The sequence below is a fragment of the Panulirus ornatus genome, chromosome 58 (genome assembly GCF_036320965.1).
Source record: "Panulirus ornatus isolate Po-2019 chromosome 58, ASM3632096v1, whole genome shotgun sequence".
Taxonomy (NCBI): Eukaryota; Metazoa; Arthropoda; class Malacostraca; order Decapoda; family Palinuridae; genus Panulirus; species Panulirus ornatus.
The window spans coordinates 8,690,734-8,707,747 of record NC_092281.1 but is presented as its reverse complement, the minus strand read 5'-3'; positions in this window follow the sequence as shown (position 1 = coordinate 8,707,747).

Sequence of the window (17,014 nt, the reverse complement as noted above, 5' to 3'; positions counted from 1 at the left end):
CATTGCTCACGTAGCGCTTATGGTTCCAACGGCTCGTGACAAGAGGGTTGTAAAAACTTTATTGTAATAGGATCGTTGGTTGTCAGTGCACGAGTTGTGTTTCAAGCAACTGGTGAGTTTTTTCATCCCGTTGGTTTGGCTCCAGTCGCCTGGCAAACACCTCTCAAAGATTGGAAATCGCTTTTCTTGTGTCTCTTATTCGTCGTTTGATCTCTGTTTGAAGGTTTCTCCAGGTCCCTACATCACTAGCAGCAACTGCTCCTGCTTTCCCACTGCTTATTAGGTTTGAGAACTCTTTGAAAGCGTTGCTCAGAGACTTAGAGTCCGCCAGAAGGAGAGTGGGCTGTAAGTCCTGCTGTTGACGTGATCTTGACATATGGAAAAGGTGTGGGTAGTGCTCCAGCTCCTGATGTGGCTGTGGCAGCAGGAAAGACGTTCGACAGAGGTTCAGCTCTCAGCTAGAGTGACTGCGGCCTCAGGGAGGAATATAGGGTGTGTGGTTCAGCTACTGACGTGGTTATAGCCTCAGAAAGAGGTGTTGGTAGTGGTTCAGCTACTGGCATGGTTATAGTCACAGATGCTCTGGGTATAGGAGCACATAAAGATGAAGTGGATCACCAGTGGGCTCATTGGTGACCACAATATTGAACTCTTTATGGAAGGCAATATCTTGGTTATCTCCATCTCTCTTATGTCTTGTGCGAAGAACTTCATGGGTGTGGATCACGACGGACTAGTCAGAGAACCAGGTTCGGGTGTAACCCCACGAGGAAGTGTGACATGATGAACCAGGTACTTCGCCAGGATGGGGCTGGACTTAAACACTAAGGCAAGATGGTGGACAGTGTTGTAATTGTGTTAAGTAGCCACTTAAGTCGGCTGACGGTCATTCTTTCCCTGGGAATCTAATAATAGAGGGTTAAGTTAATTCCTCGTTGAGGGAGATGGGGGTAATAGTGGTCCTCACCGTTTGTTAATAGATACCAGGCTGCTGAGCGTTTCTCATTTGTTAAGACAGTCGTCCGTATTGTGGAATGAACGAGGACACTGAAGCTGTAAGGAAATTTGTTTTCCTCAGTTGCATCATCAGACATGTACCTCACTGGAGCCCTTACTAGATCACTTTCGGGGACATAAATGATCGTAGATCTCAAGTAGTGTTGGATCAGAGGAGAAGTGAGGGTGACGACTGGTTTCGTCCACTGTACCTCTGGACACTGGCCAAATATATTAGCAATTAGAGAGCTACAAGTAACATGAAATTTGTTGTCTTACATGGACCGTCTGAACTCCCCCCTTTTTTTTTCTGCCTGTTTTCACTCACTCTTTTTCCTCTCTGTTTATAGTGAGTCTATTTCCTTTAAAGCTTTTAGCGTTGCCGGAAATATTTGTAACTCAGGCTTTGTACGGTCGGATTGGACGGGCTTGGCCTGAATACCAAACATCAAAGTGGTATTTGATTTTTTAAATATGTTAGTTCAGCTGTCTCTCATACACGAAGGCCTTTCAAATACAAACACCGTCTGATGTAATGGCCTGTTATGAGTACATATATATATATATATATATATATATATATATATATATATATATATATATATATATATATATATATATATATATATATATATATATATATATATATATATATATATATATATATATATATATATATATATATATATATATATATATATATATATATATATATATATATATATATATATATAGTGATGACTGAACTCATCCCTACAGTCATCACTCCTAAGAACCATCCTTCAAACCTCCTTTTCAAATCCTTCAAAGACTTTCCACTTCAAATAACAGTAACGAACGTTATCCATATCCTCGTTTCCAGCCACCTGAGTGAACCTGGAATGAAGTCCAGCGTAAGCCTTTGATGAACCAACTATCGAAACCAAAAAAGAAAATGTCATTAAGCGACTATTTAGAAAACGATAATATCAAGAAGATTTGTCTTTAGCTTAAGGTTGTATTATCATAGTATTTCACGCATGTGTTGGAATATAATCTTAGAGCTAAGAAGCCGTAGTGTTAACAAGACCAGGCGTTAGCTTTGTCCAGGGCACAGACCCACACACACACACACACAAAAGATAAAAAAAATAGAAATACTTACAGCTAAACAACAAAAGCAATTTACAAAGACCATGAATTTTTTTCGTAACGTCGCAGCTATTTACAAAAATACTTGTGTTTACACAGAAAGTTGTGTCGTAAGAAGATCATAACCAACAATTTACAAAAAAGAACTTGACTTTCCTTTATGATGGCTCAAGTTTCAGTGTTAAACTGGAATATTTACAGGTACAATCCGGGAAAGGGTGGGTGTGTGTGTGTTTGTGTGTGTTTATGTGTGTGTGAGTATGGGTGTCTGCGTGTCTGTCTGTCTGTCAGTGTAATTGTGGCTCTCAGCCCATCCACAGAAACCCAGCGAGAGCCATCAAGCACTAATTAGTACATAAACAACACATTGCTGTCGAGCACTCTGTTAACTGCCCCAACCCTATTTCAGAAACACCATAACTCCAGCCTGAGTTACATTCCCACCCACCATCACTGCAACACCATGAAAGCAGTTCCCTCAATACCATTTTCTATCATCATTCTTTCTTTGATTAACCTGATAGAAAAAGGGGCAATACCAGTGATGCACACGTCCTCGTAAGCTCGACGTTTTACGCCTCATAATCCAATGGTATTTTGACCCGTTACGACCATTTCGTAACAATTGCATGCTTGAAATACGAAATTACATTTTCGTGGGACAATGGACTCGTATCTTTCATTTTAAAACTCACGCATCAGGAGACTCTCAATATAAAAAAAAAGAGGGGGATGAAAATATATCACACATCCCATGAAGTGTTTCGGTGACATTCCATTATTTTCACAGTACTGCACACATTCATTTCGAATTTGAAATTCTACGTGATTTTGATAATCCACGTGAATGTTTTATGAGATCCCGTGGTCATAAACATAACAAAAGGGACGCGATTCGTCTGACGCATCAGATTAATGGAAAATTATGCAATCATAGGACCTGTCATTGGTGCGTGTTTGTGTATATAATTCTATGATCAGATTTGATGGACGGGATCCTAAATTCTTGAGCACGACGGCACGACCCTTGAATACGACGTTATGACTCCTTAAGCACGACGGTACGACGGCCCTTGAGCATGACGCTGTGGCCCTTCAGCACGACGGAGCGATCCTTGAGAAAAGCCATACAGCACCTTTGACCTTTGATCCTTAAGAGCCAGGTCAAAGGCCAGGCCATCATACCCTCGGTTCGTACTATCGTGCTCAAAGGTCGTTCCGTTGTGTTCAAGGGTCGGGCCATCGTGTTTAAGGGTCACAGTTGCCTATGATTAAAGTTTCCACCGTCCCATCTATTAAAAGTATATCCACATTCTAATGACCTAAAAGAACGAACAGATGGCACTTTCCACGAACACTCATCCCTCATGCAGCTTATTCCAGCACCAACCCTCCCTCAGAAAAATTATACCTTGGAAGACTAATAGAAAAACAAGTGACCTAAACTTCTCATATTACAAAACTTGTGGACTCATTAGCCTCGTAAACGAAAAACAAAATTCCTTTTTGCTCTTCCCCTTCTCTCTCGTGTGCACATCTTCCGCTTTAACAAGGTTACTGGAAATGTATTCTTTCACCTCCAGTTAGTCATTCTTTATTCCTAAAGGCTCGCCGCTCTCCTGCTGTGGAGAGAAAATGAAAAAAAAGGACAAAATACTTAAAAAGTTATAATACTCGTATACTTTCAACGATAAATCATTCGATTGTCCTTGTCCTTTTTTTATATCTACCGATTCCATTTCCTGACATCATTGTCCTTATATCTACTAGTTAACTTTGCGTCAAGAATCTATATCATTTCTCTTTCGAAATTTTGTATATCATCGACCCAATTTTATTAGTTAAGGATTAGGAGATTACGTTCTTTAGATGATATGGGGGACAATAGTCAATATCTCGCCTTTTTGTTCCAACAAATCTTTTATATAATCATTTGTTTGTGAATGATGACACCATCTGTGGGTGTCACCAGTCAGGTAGTGGTCCCCCAGATGGTGCCTAGGCATCGAATCTTGATTCCAAAGGGGTGCCTGAGGCCACCAGATGTAACAGCATCTCCACCTGTGGATGTTAAGACCCTGCTGCTCCTCCCCAGATGGTGCCTAGACAGCATCGTATCCTTAACTGTCTTTGTGTGAAGCCTCCAGGTGGAACACCAGCACCAGCTGCAAGGGCTAACACCTTGTTCCAGCGTCCAGGCGTCTGCCTGCATTAGCCAGCTGGGAAATGTTAGCTAAACACTGATCTCGTAAACAGAGAGGAAGGAAAGTCGAAATTACGAAAAAGGATCTTAGCTGAGAAATGAGAAACACCTGAACATGATAATCCATTTATCAAGACGCTGGGAAAACTCAGCCGTTTCCTTCCTCCCTAACCCAGCTCTCATCTCCTCCCTCCTCCTCCTCCAACAGAACTGTGGTAGACTCTCCTGTTCTCTTCCTGTTGTGGGCTTTATGATATTCTAGCCAGTAATCGCCTTCTAATGATACTATAACAATTATGTTCTGCTGTAGACAAAGCCACTCTATTCTTTTTTTTCTCTCTCTTTTTCCTGTTCGTCCCATTTGGAGGACTGAAGCAATCCCTCTCCCTCTGAGGTGCCTCCTCCTAATCCGATTTCCCATCCCATAACCTCCTTTCATACAGACCAAAGCGCACTTCCTTCTCAGGACAAAAGTAAGGCTCAAGGGAGGGATGGCGACCCTTCTCGTGTTTTTCAAGAAGTGTGTCTCACAGTTTCCATCTTTACATTTGTCTGCCTATTTATTTGTCTCTGTGCTTGAGGATTTATATCTTGGCTATCTATCTATCTACACACACACACACACACACACACACATATATATGTATATATATATATATATATATATATATATATATATATATATATATATATATATATATATATATATATATATATATATATATATATATATATATTTATATATATATATTCACATAAGCCTCATGTAGTAAATGCTATACATCATACTTCAAAACAGAACGCACCCTGCTGACAGAGTATAAACGTGGACGTACATTGTGAACATTTGATGTGGAAAGGAGAAAATACTGTACTGTGGAGGTGAAAGAGGATTTGCGTGTGTTGGACCAGCGGCCATTGTTGGAGGTTTGGATTGTTAATAGAATATCGGCACTACTTTTATCGGGCTGTAAAATCATCGAAATAAACAAAAAATATAGGTCGAAATGATTTTTTATTCATTTAGATGAGATTTTTTTCCCTTTTCTTCCTTATTTTCCTAAGGATTTGTCTTTCAATTGCTCGGGGAATTCTTGATAACATTCTTTTCCCCTTTTCTGCAACGTCTAGCATTTGTTCATGTCCTGGAATCTCTCATTTATACTTTAAAGTACAGATCATGATTACTCGATCTCCCTTATGGATTTTGAATCTTCAGGAACTGAGGTGTGGAACCTTTTTTCTTTTGCATAGATAACCCTATAAGCATAACATTATGACCTTTAAGTATAATGACATCCAATGGTCAGCGTTGTTTGATATATTGTCCACAACCATTAGAAATAGTATGGACTGTGTAGGGGAGACATTTAAGAGAGTGCTTGGCAAATGGGTAGACCACAGATGTGATGGCTACATAGGTCTGTGGGACGTATATGTAGCCTCCATGAACGTAAATATGTAGAGCCAACGGCATTGAAGCTTGTTTCCCCGACCGAGCTGTGTGGATCGAAGACCTCCGACACCGTCGTAAGGCAGAAGTAAGGTAACGTAAGACTTACGTAACTATCAAAACAGAGTCTGGCGACAGAAAACGATTGAGAGTAACTAAAGTAAGATGGAAACTCGCTCGAGACTGACGAATTCAGATTTCCCATGTCTGCTTCGCCTTTCAAAACATCTTTTTAGAAAAAGGTATGAAAGAGATCTGAGGTTTAATCTAGCGTGAGGGAAAACTTTCCCATCCTTAAAAAGTTATGAAATAAAACTCTGAAAGAATAGAACAAGCTGGTCATTTCCTAGCCCGCGTCCACACACAACTTGGCCAGGTTTTCTTTGACAAGGTTTGTCTCACTGGAACTCCAGTCTCGTCAAAGGATTTATCACTCCAAGGAAATCTATAACATTTCCCCTCTGCTGGAAGTAAAGCAGCCCTGGGCTGCAAGAAAATGGTCTTAGGTATCATTTTCGTGGCTCATGAATTGCTTAATGAAATCACATGTGAATATCACATGCCCTGATATATATATATATATATATATATATATATATATATATATATATATATATATATATATATATATATATATATATATATATATATATATATATATATATATATATATATATATATATATATATATATATATATATAGATAGATAGATAGATAGATAGATAGATAGATAGATAGATATAGATATAGATATATAAGAACAAGGTGCATATATACAAAATTACAGGATTAGTATAAGAATTGACTCCAAGTCTGAAAATAGTAAAAACTAGTGTACAACACAACTGTTGCTTCCTGGCCATTAAAAGTGCGAGACTTGGGCCGTCAAGAAACTTTTCATAGCCTCCTACTTCTTCGCCAACACGGCACACCAATGTCCTCAGGCACCTCACTCACGATCAGTACCGACATGGACCTACAAACAAACAAGGTAGCATTAAACCTATTACAGACAATCCCATTCAAACCTAGGTAACGGGACGTATCCTATAGTCCAAAGACTTCACATCCTATGGAGTGATTCTTTGTCTACGGAACACAAACTAAGATAATCTCAGACGACACAAGATTGATAACACTCGTTTTTTGTTTATATCACCAGGATTCATCAGGCTGTAAAATTTGGGTCATGAAAACTATGAAGATTATCTGATCCCCCTCATGCTTCGGGAAATAGATGCTAAAATTTTATGGTGTGTGCTTGAACTCTTTTTTTTTTTTTGCACCCTGCAGTACCCAAGGCAGGGCAGATCAAATACTTCAGAAAAGCAGAAGCAATTTCACCAAGGACATTAAAAGAGAGCAAATCGTTTATCCTCGTCACGATTATAGATGCTTAGATTTAATGCTTCATTCTATCGTAACTCTCTGAATAAAGAAAAGAGACGTAATACTGAACGTAAAAATTGGTCTTTTGAAAATACTGACGTTTTTATGAAGATTCTGAAGTTTTATTATTCGCTTAAGATGAAAACATGGATGAGGAAGAATTTGAGAAAAACAGAACAGATAGCAAAATTTATGATAGATGGAAGAAACATGAGGTGGCTGGTTGATATATTTCCCCTGTGTCTCATTACCATTCTGATGTGGCACAGATTCGATCATCTACCATAGATCCTCGACATTATAATGTTCTAGATATCCCAGCCGACGAACATGTAGTTAATGGTTCGGGACGAGAGAGGCCGCTCAGGTATCCCAGAGCTGTTGATAGCCTGGTTAACGTCATGCTGACACACACATTGGGACGCCACTATCTAATGGGCAGAAGGGAAGCCACACACACACACACACACACACACACACATACGTCCACCACCCAGGCAGGCTCGGTGCTGGTCCCCAAGCTGAGTTTGTGGAGTTGTTATCGGTAACTGTCTGAGGCAAGATAGTCAGTCTTGCCTCCAGCCAGTCTCCAAGTTGTCTGAAAAAGAAAAGAGAGAAGAGGGAGAGAGAGAAAGAAGGAAGAAGGGTTTGAGAGAAGAGCAAGAGGAGAAGATGAAAGTGGGAAGGAACGAAGGGAAGGAAAATCAGAACTATCACCTCTGGGGAATATTTCCAGCGGTCGTAACCCGTCCGCAAATGTCCACTTAACATGGAGTCTGGCGCGAGATGTTGGCCCGCCAATAATTTACCGCCCGCCGCCTCCCTCCTCCCATAAATATAAACCTTTCCACAGGATTGGTCAAACTCTCCAATCCTGCCAAGAAAACTCCTCACCTTTTTTTCCCATCATATCTCAAATATTACATTTATCATTCTAATTTCTTTACTGTCGATTTTTTCTACTCGTGCATCAACGCTGATTACCCTTTTATTCTTTCTGTTTTTCTTTTTAAGCATTCGATGATGTTTTTAAGGGTCAACAGTTATCTAGTAAGTCTTATGATAAGTATGTCTGATGTTACCAGACCCTAAATGCTGTAGCTAGAGGGTCTGGTGTTATCAGTACCTATAAGATTTTCTTAGCGTTGGGACCTTTCCCCTGAGCTCTCCTTCTCAAACTTCCTTCATTTCAGTTTCCTCTCTCTCTCTGTTTGCTGCACACATTTCACACACTTACAGGTTCTGATTAATTCTTTTCACCAGTTACGTATCTAAAATCATTCCTTTTCTTCCCTTTCTTTAGATTCTTTTTTTTTTCTATCCTTTTCCCTCTTCTGCACTTCATCTCTGTCCTTGTGTTCCTAGTCATCTTTTTCTATCTTTTTCTCTCTTCTGCACATCATCTTTGTCCTTGTGTTCCCAGTCATCTCTGTGTCCGTACTTTAATTGACTGTGCTGATGTAGGTCGACTTCCGTAGGGTGTTCTGCAGACATTTTGCTGTCAGAGTCTCTGTCGCCCTATCCTATTCTATTCTTTGGCATCGTCATTCAGTCCTTTCCTCCTGCCCTTCTCATCCTAGGCCGTTTTCCTCCACAATTTTTTTCCTATCAGCACACTCAGTATTTGCACCATTTCCTCTACCCAGCCCACCTCCCTGCTTCGTTTTTCCTCTCCATGGCAACCACTCTGTCTCTCCGCATCATTACGTAATTTCCTCCTATCACACCATCTGACCACTCCATCCTACCACTCCATCCCACTACTCCATCCCACTCCTCCATCCCACTCCTCCGTCCCACTACTCCTCTCCTCTTACCTCGTATAAAATTTCTTTGATAACATACTCATTTTTTATTTTTTCATTTCCGTCACGTTCAAGTTTCTCTCTATCATGCCGCTGAACAGGAAAGTGGGAGACAGGTAGTGAGGAGCAAAGACCTGGAGGAGAGAGAGAAAGAGTAGAGAGAAAGAGAAAGGAAGGTAAGGAGCAGAGAAGGGAGGGAAAAAGAAGACAAGATGAAGGTTAAAAAGGGGGAAGTTAAGAATATCTTTCAAGTGAAGGGAAACAGTCTCTTCTTATAACTCGTTTGTGGTGAATCTTGCCAAATGAAACAAGTTTCGATCAACATGCAAACGGCCACTAATCTATGAATAACTTTTAGTCTGGAATACAGAAATATCGACATGTTACCCTTACAGTATCTAGTGCCTGAAACCACCTATACTAATCCAGTCATCTGTTCAGAACAAGCGAACGATTTTCAAAATAGTCGAAGCAGCGAGACTGAGGCTTCGAACAGGGCTAGACTTGAAGTGTCATTGTGCGTTGCGCTACTCAGTGAGAGGGTCTGAATGACACTCTCGGCTAATGCTACCTCTGAATGCTGTCGGTTTACCAGGGTGAAGGAGATGAACGGATTCCGTAGCTCACATCCCCGACACGCGCTGCCTGCAACTAAATGGTGACATTGCGACACCCGAGCTAGAAGCTCGGCACTACTGAATCGCAATGCCCTCTTTACTGTCGCTCTTGCTGCTCCAGCTGAGTTACAGGGTTTCACTGCACTGGTTTCACGACTGTTTCGCGATCGAGTTGTTCTGATGATAGATGGCTGACAATCCGATAGATTAGTTTCGTCCTAAGAGACTTGTAAAAATGTTTCTAATAGGATTATTTGGGTTTAAGAAGGTTACAAGTTGTCATCTGTATGCATTTGTTTCCTGATATTTGCTAGTCCAGTTCTCAGTTTGCTTGACGAGTGGTTAGGTGTGTATCCTCCCCTCTCCTGGCCATCATAAGTGTTCCAAGATGATGGTCGTGGTAGTAAACGCGAGGTCAGAGTGCTTCCAAAGCCTTCACATACTGAGGTGTACGACACCGGCAGTGTTTATAGGAAGGTGGCTTGCTGTATGTTATCGTCGCCTGAACCTCGCCAACAGCAGCACTTAAGATCTCAGGCTTAATGGCCTGTGTCGGTGTCCAAGACTTTGCTGTAGTAGTAGTAGAACAATGTGAGGTACAATGACGTCGCCGGGGTACAGTACTCGTCGTATGGCGTACAAGAGACAAGAGTTTTATACCATGAGTTCGAGGGAATATCTGCTACCACTGCAGAAGGTGAGGAGCTGTCACCACAGTTGGCACCAGAGGGTTGCATATTCTTCCCTTTGTTACCTGAGGCGCAAGGGCAACTGAAGCCCTGATTGAGGGCCTTTCATCAACGTTGTATATATATATATATATATATATATATATATGCATAAAGTCCCATCATCCCAAGCCTGTCTGAAAAGACAGGGATATACAAGCTTCGAACAAGATCTGTCAAAACTGTCATTCATGTTTTATCAAAGTGGCCAATTGGTTCGAAAGCTCCATCACCTGGCTTCAGAAATGTTCAATTTCGTGAAAAGAAAAAAAAAAGGAGGGAGATAGCCCTGTCAGCTGAATGGATCTGAATGAAAAAAGAAAGGCATAGAGTTGCTTTTAAAGGAGTTTAGTTTGTCATGTCCATATCCATGGAAGACAGTGCTTCGCATCCCCAAGCCTTATGTGGTGTTGTCTATCAATATAAGGTTAGACAACGTTAAATACACAGGTGTAAAGAAATCACGATAACATTACGTGCGTCTTATACCAGATACACTATAGTGGCTCATATGCTTTATGTTCATTACTGTTAAAACTCGTACCGTCTTGGAATCGGTGTTAAATGTGATTTTAAGAAAGTCGTGAGTGTTTTTTGAGGAGAGTTTTACGTTCCAGAGAGAAAATTCCAGGCTTGTTTTTCTCAAAGTTTATTCTATTGCTAAATGAATAAAAACCACCGAAGTATCCTTGCTTTTAATATTATTCTGAACTGTAAGTGTTGTACACACGGTAAATAAACTATCTTAACACACTTCGTATGAAGCATTATGACATCACGGACGAAGGCTTTTGAAAAACGCCCATGAATCTGACTCACGTTGCTAGCCCTGCTTTCATGATATTGTAATACATCGATCGCAAGAGACATTTCTTGTAATCATAAAGTGGTGGACCTTCCATGATTATCAAGAGATTTGTTTCATATTGATCCTTACCAATGCTACCGAGAAAACACGAGTCGTATTGATCATTTAGAAATTCATGTGTGTACAGTACATTACCCAAGGATTTATGTCTGAAGAGAAACCTGCATTCGCTCTCTTACCCAGAAATATATTTCTTTAACTACATCGTAAACTTTAAGTAAACAAAGTTTGAGATATCTCTTGATTCAGAAAAAAACAGACGTAAAATATATTGTCCAATATTCTTTTGAAATGATTGTTTATATTCATTATTGATTATGATTCTTAGATAAACACTAAGCACCGTTTGGACGTCTTTCACATACATGCTATTTGTAGTTCACATACCACTATTATGTGAAGCATTGTCGTGTACAATACTCCAGGTAATTTTGTAAGGGGACCGGGGGCAACCTCCGATAAGGAAAGGGTTTCTGAAAGTGTTTTATATCATTCTTTCAAGGAGCAACAAAACAGATTATGGCAAAAGAATCGACATTTCAGTGGAGGTAAAGCCAGGCTGAAGTGAAGTAGAGAATATTACACCAAACGGATAGAAAATATTACTCCCCGGCTTACATACCTTCATCTTGACCCAAAATGTTTCTCACGATATCATACAAACGAGAAAATGACCACAGGAAAATTACCAGCTTGTTGGACGGACACACACTAATACTTCATTCTCCTCTTGATTCTTTCAACTGAATTTGCCTCATAGAGAACTGAAAAATATGATCCGGTTCTCCAATTGAATCTCGAGGGCAACAAAAATGGATTGAGAGAATAAACATCATTATGACCCAAGTTAATGCTACCTGATTAAGTATTCTTGTGAAGTGAGGCGATAAAGAGGATTAACCTTCGTTTTTGGCTGGAGTTTATTTTTTCTGTACGTTTATTGTGAAGGTCCTTTTATCTTACCCTGGAGTGAAAAGGTCTATGATTACCTGTTGAATGGTTTGGAATGGCGTGTTAATTAGAATGGGTATCCCATTATCAGTAATCGAATGCTTTTTGTCTCATGTATATATAAGCAACGGGGTATTAGATCATCAGTAATCAAAATGTGCTTCCTCTATGATGGGATCTCTAACCTCATGGAAAAGGTTTCCTTTTCATACCATTAATGAGGATGTCTGTCAGGGAATAATACAAACATATCCTACCAATATTTCATCCTCTGTTCGATTGTTTAGAGATGCTTAACAAGCATCAAGCACCTCATTTGAAAGCGACACAAATTAACATCAGAACCAGTTCACAGGTTGATCACTATATATTATAGACTCTTGTGTCTTCTTGAGGTTGAGAACTTACATATTCTCCTTTGACCACGACGATGAGACCATAAGTTATTATGGCTTGACCTTTGACTGAACTCAAGGGTTGGGTCAAAGGTCACGTCATCATATCTGAGAGGATCGTCCAATCATACAGGGGTCACGTCGTTGTCCACAGCGGCCTTGTGAAGTGCGTTTTTGAAGTGTCCTTCTGTCGCGTTCTCAGTCATGCCAGGGGAACCAAAACGGACCTTAAATGCTTCCTTAAGTTATGGGTCGTGGCCAACTTTGGCTGGTGGTAAGTTTGATGTAAGTGTCACACCGGCTGGAGTTTCCGTTCAGTTGCTGCTGCCCCGGAAAAGTTATCATATTCCTGAGAAAGCATCGGTGAGAGAGAGAGAGAGAGAGAGAGAGAGAGAGAGAGAGAGAGAGAGAGAGAGAGAGAGAGAGAGAGAGAGAGAGAGAGAGAGAGAGAGAGAGAGAGAGAGAGAGAGAGAGAGAGAGAGAGAGAGAGAGAGAGAGAAAGAGAGAGAATATACGAAAATGAAATGGAGAAACAGAGTAATGTAACAGGGAAACACAGAGAGAAACAGACTGATAGAGAGACAAAGAATGAAATGGATAGACAGAGGGGCAGATAGACAGAGAATGAAATCATCTGACATACAGAAAGACATAGACAAAGAAGACGATTCAATCGTGTCTGGGAAACAAGCAGAAGGTTTCGACCTATTTGAAAACCAACAACGGAACAATGTCTGGCAAGAGTTAACGAGCATCAGAATCACATATCATAAGAATCAGAATCAGAATCATCAGAATCACATATCACATATCGGAGAATTCTCCGATTCATATGAATTAGGTGAATTAAATCCTTCAGTGATATTCATCCTTATCTCTGATATTCACATCATTTCAAGATTATTCATCTTCTCATCCATTACCATTCATCTTCATGAGGTGGTCCCTTCTTTCGCTATATTTCACCTTATATATTTTTCTCTATATTTCTATATAGCAATTTTGACTCAATATTCACTATCCTGATGACTAGAAGTCACTTGGTTTTCACATTTTCACACTTGACTTTCACAGTTTTACGCTAAAACTTTCAAAGAAGGACAGCAAGTGATTTTTCTGAAACCTTTTTTTTCAGCATTTCGAAAATAAATAAAAATCTTAAAAGCAAAAGATTTTCATGAATTTTTTTCAAAAAACAACTTTCCCTAACTTTCTGCTTTGCAGAGTTAATTAATATGAACCTCCGTTGATTATTCATATGTTTACCTCAGCTATCCTTAACTATTTAGTTCACCTTAACTATTTAGCAATATACCTCATCCGTTCTACAACAATTTACCTCAGCTTAATGGAAGTTTACCTCAGCTATTCAGCAGTTTACCTCAAATGTCCAACAGTTTCCTGCAAGCTATCCAGCAATAGTTCACAGGAGTTTACAGCAACTGGTAAGCGTTAGTTTACCTCAAACATCCATTAACAATTTACCCCTCAACTCTCCAAAGAGCTTAGCCCCAAACTTCCTTCAGACTTCTGCAGATTAAGGTACAATATAATTCAACTTATGAGAGAGATTATCCTCAGAAATATACCTGGCTATATTACCCCTAGCAACAGCGGCTGCAGCACCACCTCCCCCTCAGCTAAGCACAATGCCTACCTTCACATAGCAGTACAGACGCTACGCCTCATCTGGGACATCCTAACTTTATTCTGGGAGCGAGGGAGACGTGTAATATTCATCGTAGGAAGCTTTTGCAATAACCAGTATTGTGGATTGATATCTCGTCCATGAAATGGATAGGGGATGAGACTCTCTGTCATCTTTCTATCATTCATTCTCATCATATTTATCCATACTTTACCCTAAACGTCATGTCCTCAGTTTCATACTCATTCAATTACTGATTGTTTTTCTTATTTACTTCTGAATATTATTTTCATTCGATCACTTAACATATATATGTTTGATTATTTGTTTTTATAAAGCTACCGCCAGTCTGGCCAGAAGACAGTGACGTACATTTTTGAAATAAAGATCACTAAAGTTTGGCCCTAAATCCTGGCTCGTCTTGCAGGGAGTTCTACCTACCAACTCAGGTGTTGAATCCTTTATTGCCCTCCTGGGGTTGGTGGATATATCTCCCCAGGCTGGGGTAAAAAAACCCTTTTATTACCCTCCTGGGGTGGAGGATATCACCCCAGGCAGGAGTAAAGACCCTAAAGGATATTAGCCTCATTCCTGGAGATCCTATTTTTAAAGAAATATCCCATGCAATATTCTGGGCCCAACCCAGACATCAAAAATCAATTTGACGCCCAGATTGGCCTTCTGGTTTTAGTTTTACACTAGTCTTTCATTCAGTATTGATATTCAATATTGACATCCGTGGTACAACAGGAGTAGGGGGAGGCGTTTATATTGGAAGGTAAACGAGAAACTCCGTTGTTTCTGTCACCAAGCCATCCTCATTCCTGGGGCCTCTTGGACGTTGTTCCTAGTTGTCGTACGGATCAAGTATAGTTATTTGTACAAATTAAATGTCTTTTTTAGCTTCTAGATATTTTGATCCCCTCAGTCCTCTTCGTCCAGTATCCGTTCTAAATGCTCCGTAGACGCAATACTCTCAGTCATAACCATGCTAAGAATATAATAATTAGAATTACACTTTGTTTGATACCGTCCGTTAACTGCAACAAGCTCGTTGTGTAATCATGTAAACGTAGAGGTCAGCAGCAGTTATACACGTAGTGTGGCAGTGGACACAACAATGGTGGGAAATATAGCAGTAATGGTGCCTGTGAAATTCAAAGTTAGAGAAATCAGTGTTGTAGGTAAGTCATAGAAATGAAATTAATCGTAATGATTATTGTTATTAATAGTAGGAGTAATAGTAATAGCAGTAGTTACTGTTGTTGTAGCAGTTGTAGCAGTGGTGGTAGTAGGTGTAGTGGTAGAAAATGATAGTAGTAGCAATTGCTGTGCTAATAGCTGGAATATTTTTTGTATTCGCTGTAGATTTAAATCTTATTTTACCAAGGGTTATAACAATTACGTCAATGGTCGTGTAATGAAAAATTCTAAAATTGGCAGCTTCACTAGACCTATCACAGTTATTGTTACGTCTCACCAGACAAACACAACATAAAATGGATTCCAAGTTACAATTTCATTTACATCAAATCATATATACATTCATCCTTATAGACATTGGTTGAGGAGATTAGAAAAGATAAAACACAAAAACTCTCTCGAATGAGAACAATTTTCTAGGAGACAGAAACCATATTCCTTTTTTTTTTCGTCTTTTTGTGAAAGAATCACATCAGCCACAAGAGGTGACGGAGATGATACCCGTTAAGGGATGCTGAGGGTTGAAGATTTTATGGGTTAGGGAGAAACATTGGGTATTTAAAGAGCGTCTGGGGAATGTGGTTCGTTGACAAGGCTGTCATCATACGTCGAGGTGGAAAGAAGGCAGTGGTTTGAAAAAGAGAAAGGAGATATGGATGGTTTGAAGATGAGAGGGAAGAGGACTGATAGTGAAATGGCCTTAGTGAGAACTGGAATGTTTTAGGAAGAAGCGGAACCTCTGAGATATGTGTGTCTAGGAGAAGATGTTATTGTGGAGAGCCCACAATGATGGTGTGTTATACACATCATAGACAACCAGTGTCAAAGCCACCTGGTCCATACACATCTTCAAGCCAATGTTTATGACAGTCTGAGTCATACACATCTTTGATATATACTGTCTGTGAGGCAGAATAGATAAAAGTCTGGTATGCTAATGTCTGACATACAAGGAGGAGAGTATCAAAAAATATTCGGAATAATGAGAGAAACCTAAAGGAATTCTCAGGAGAGTTTGGCTAAAATTCATTAACATTTATAGACGATAATTAACAAGGGCAGCAGATTCACCTACCTGAGAAAGGTCTGTGAGAAGAGGTAGATTTATGACCCACTAAAAAAACTCTTCAAAGAAATTGGATGGACCAAAACTTAAGAAAAGGTTGGTTGTGAGGAAATGGTTTGCGGGTGTTATGGCTAAAGAAATAATGGGTTTAGGGTGGTTCCCCGAGAGGGAGGGAGAGAGAGAGGAGAGAGAGAGAGAGAGAGAGAGAGAGAGAGAGAGAGAGAGAGAGAGAGAGAGAGAGAGAGAGAGAGAGAGAGAGAGAGAGAGAGAGAGAGAGAGAGAGATCGGGAGATTAGATTTAAGGAGTGACGTACAACAAAAGAGTTCGTGAAGAGTTTGTGAATATCTTTATGTTTATATAAAGCGCCATTAACTATCTGTCGTCCCTTTCAATCCTTTCAGCGTTTTGGGACGACCCTTGAGCACGACGTCTTGACCCTTGAATACGACAGTTTGGACCTTTAAGTAGTAATGGCATAACCTTCGACTTCATCCTTTTCAGTATCAGGTCAGAGGCTTTACCACCGCATACAAGGGTCGTCCTATTGTGATTAGGGAGT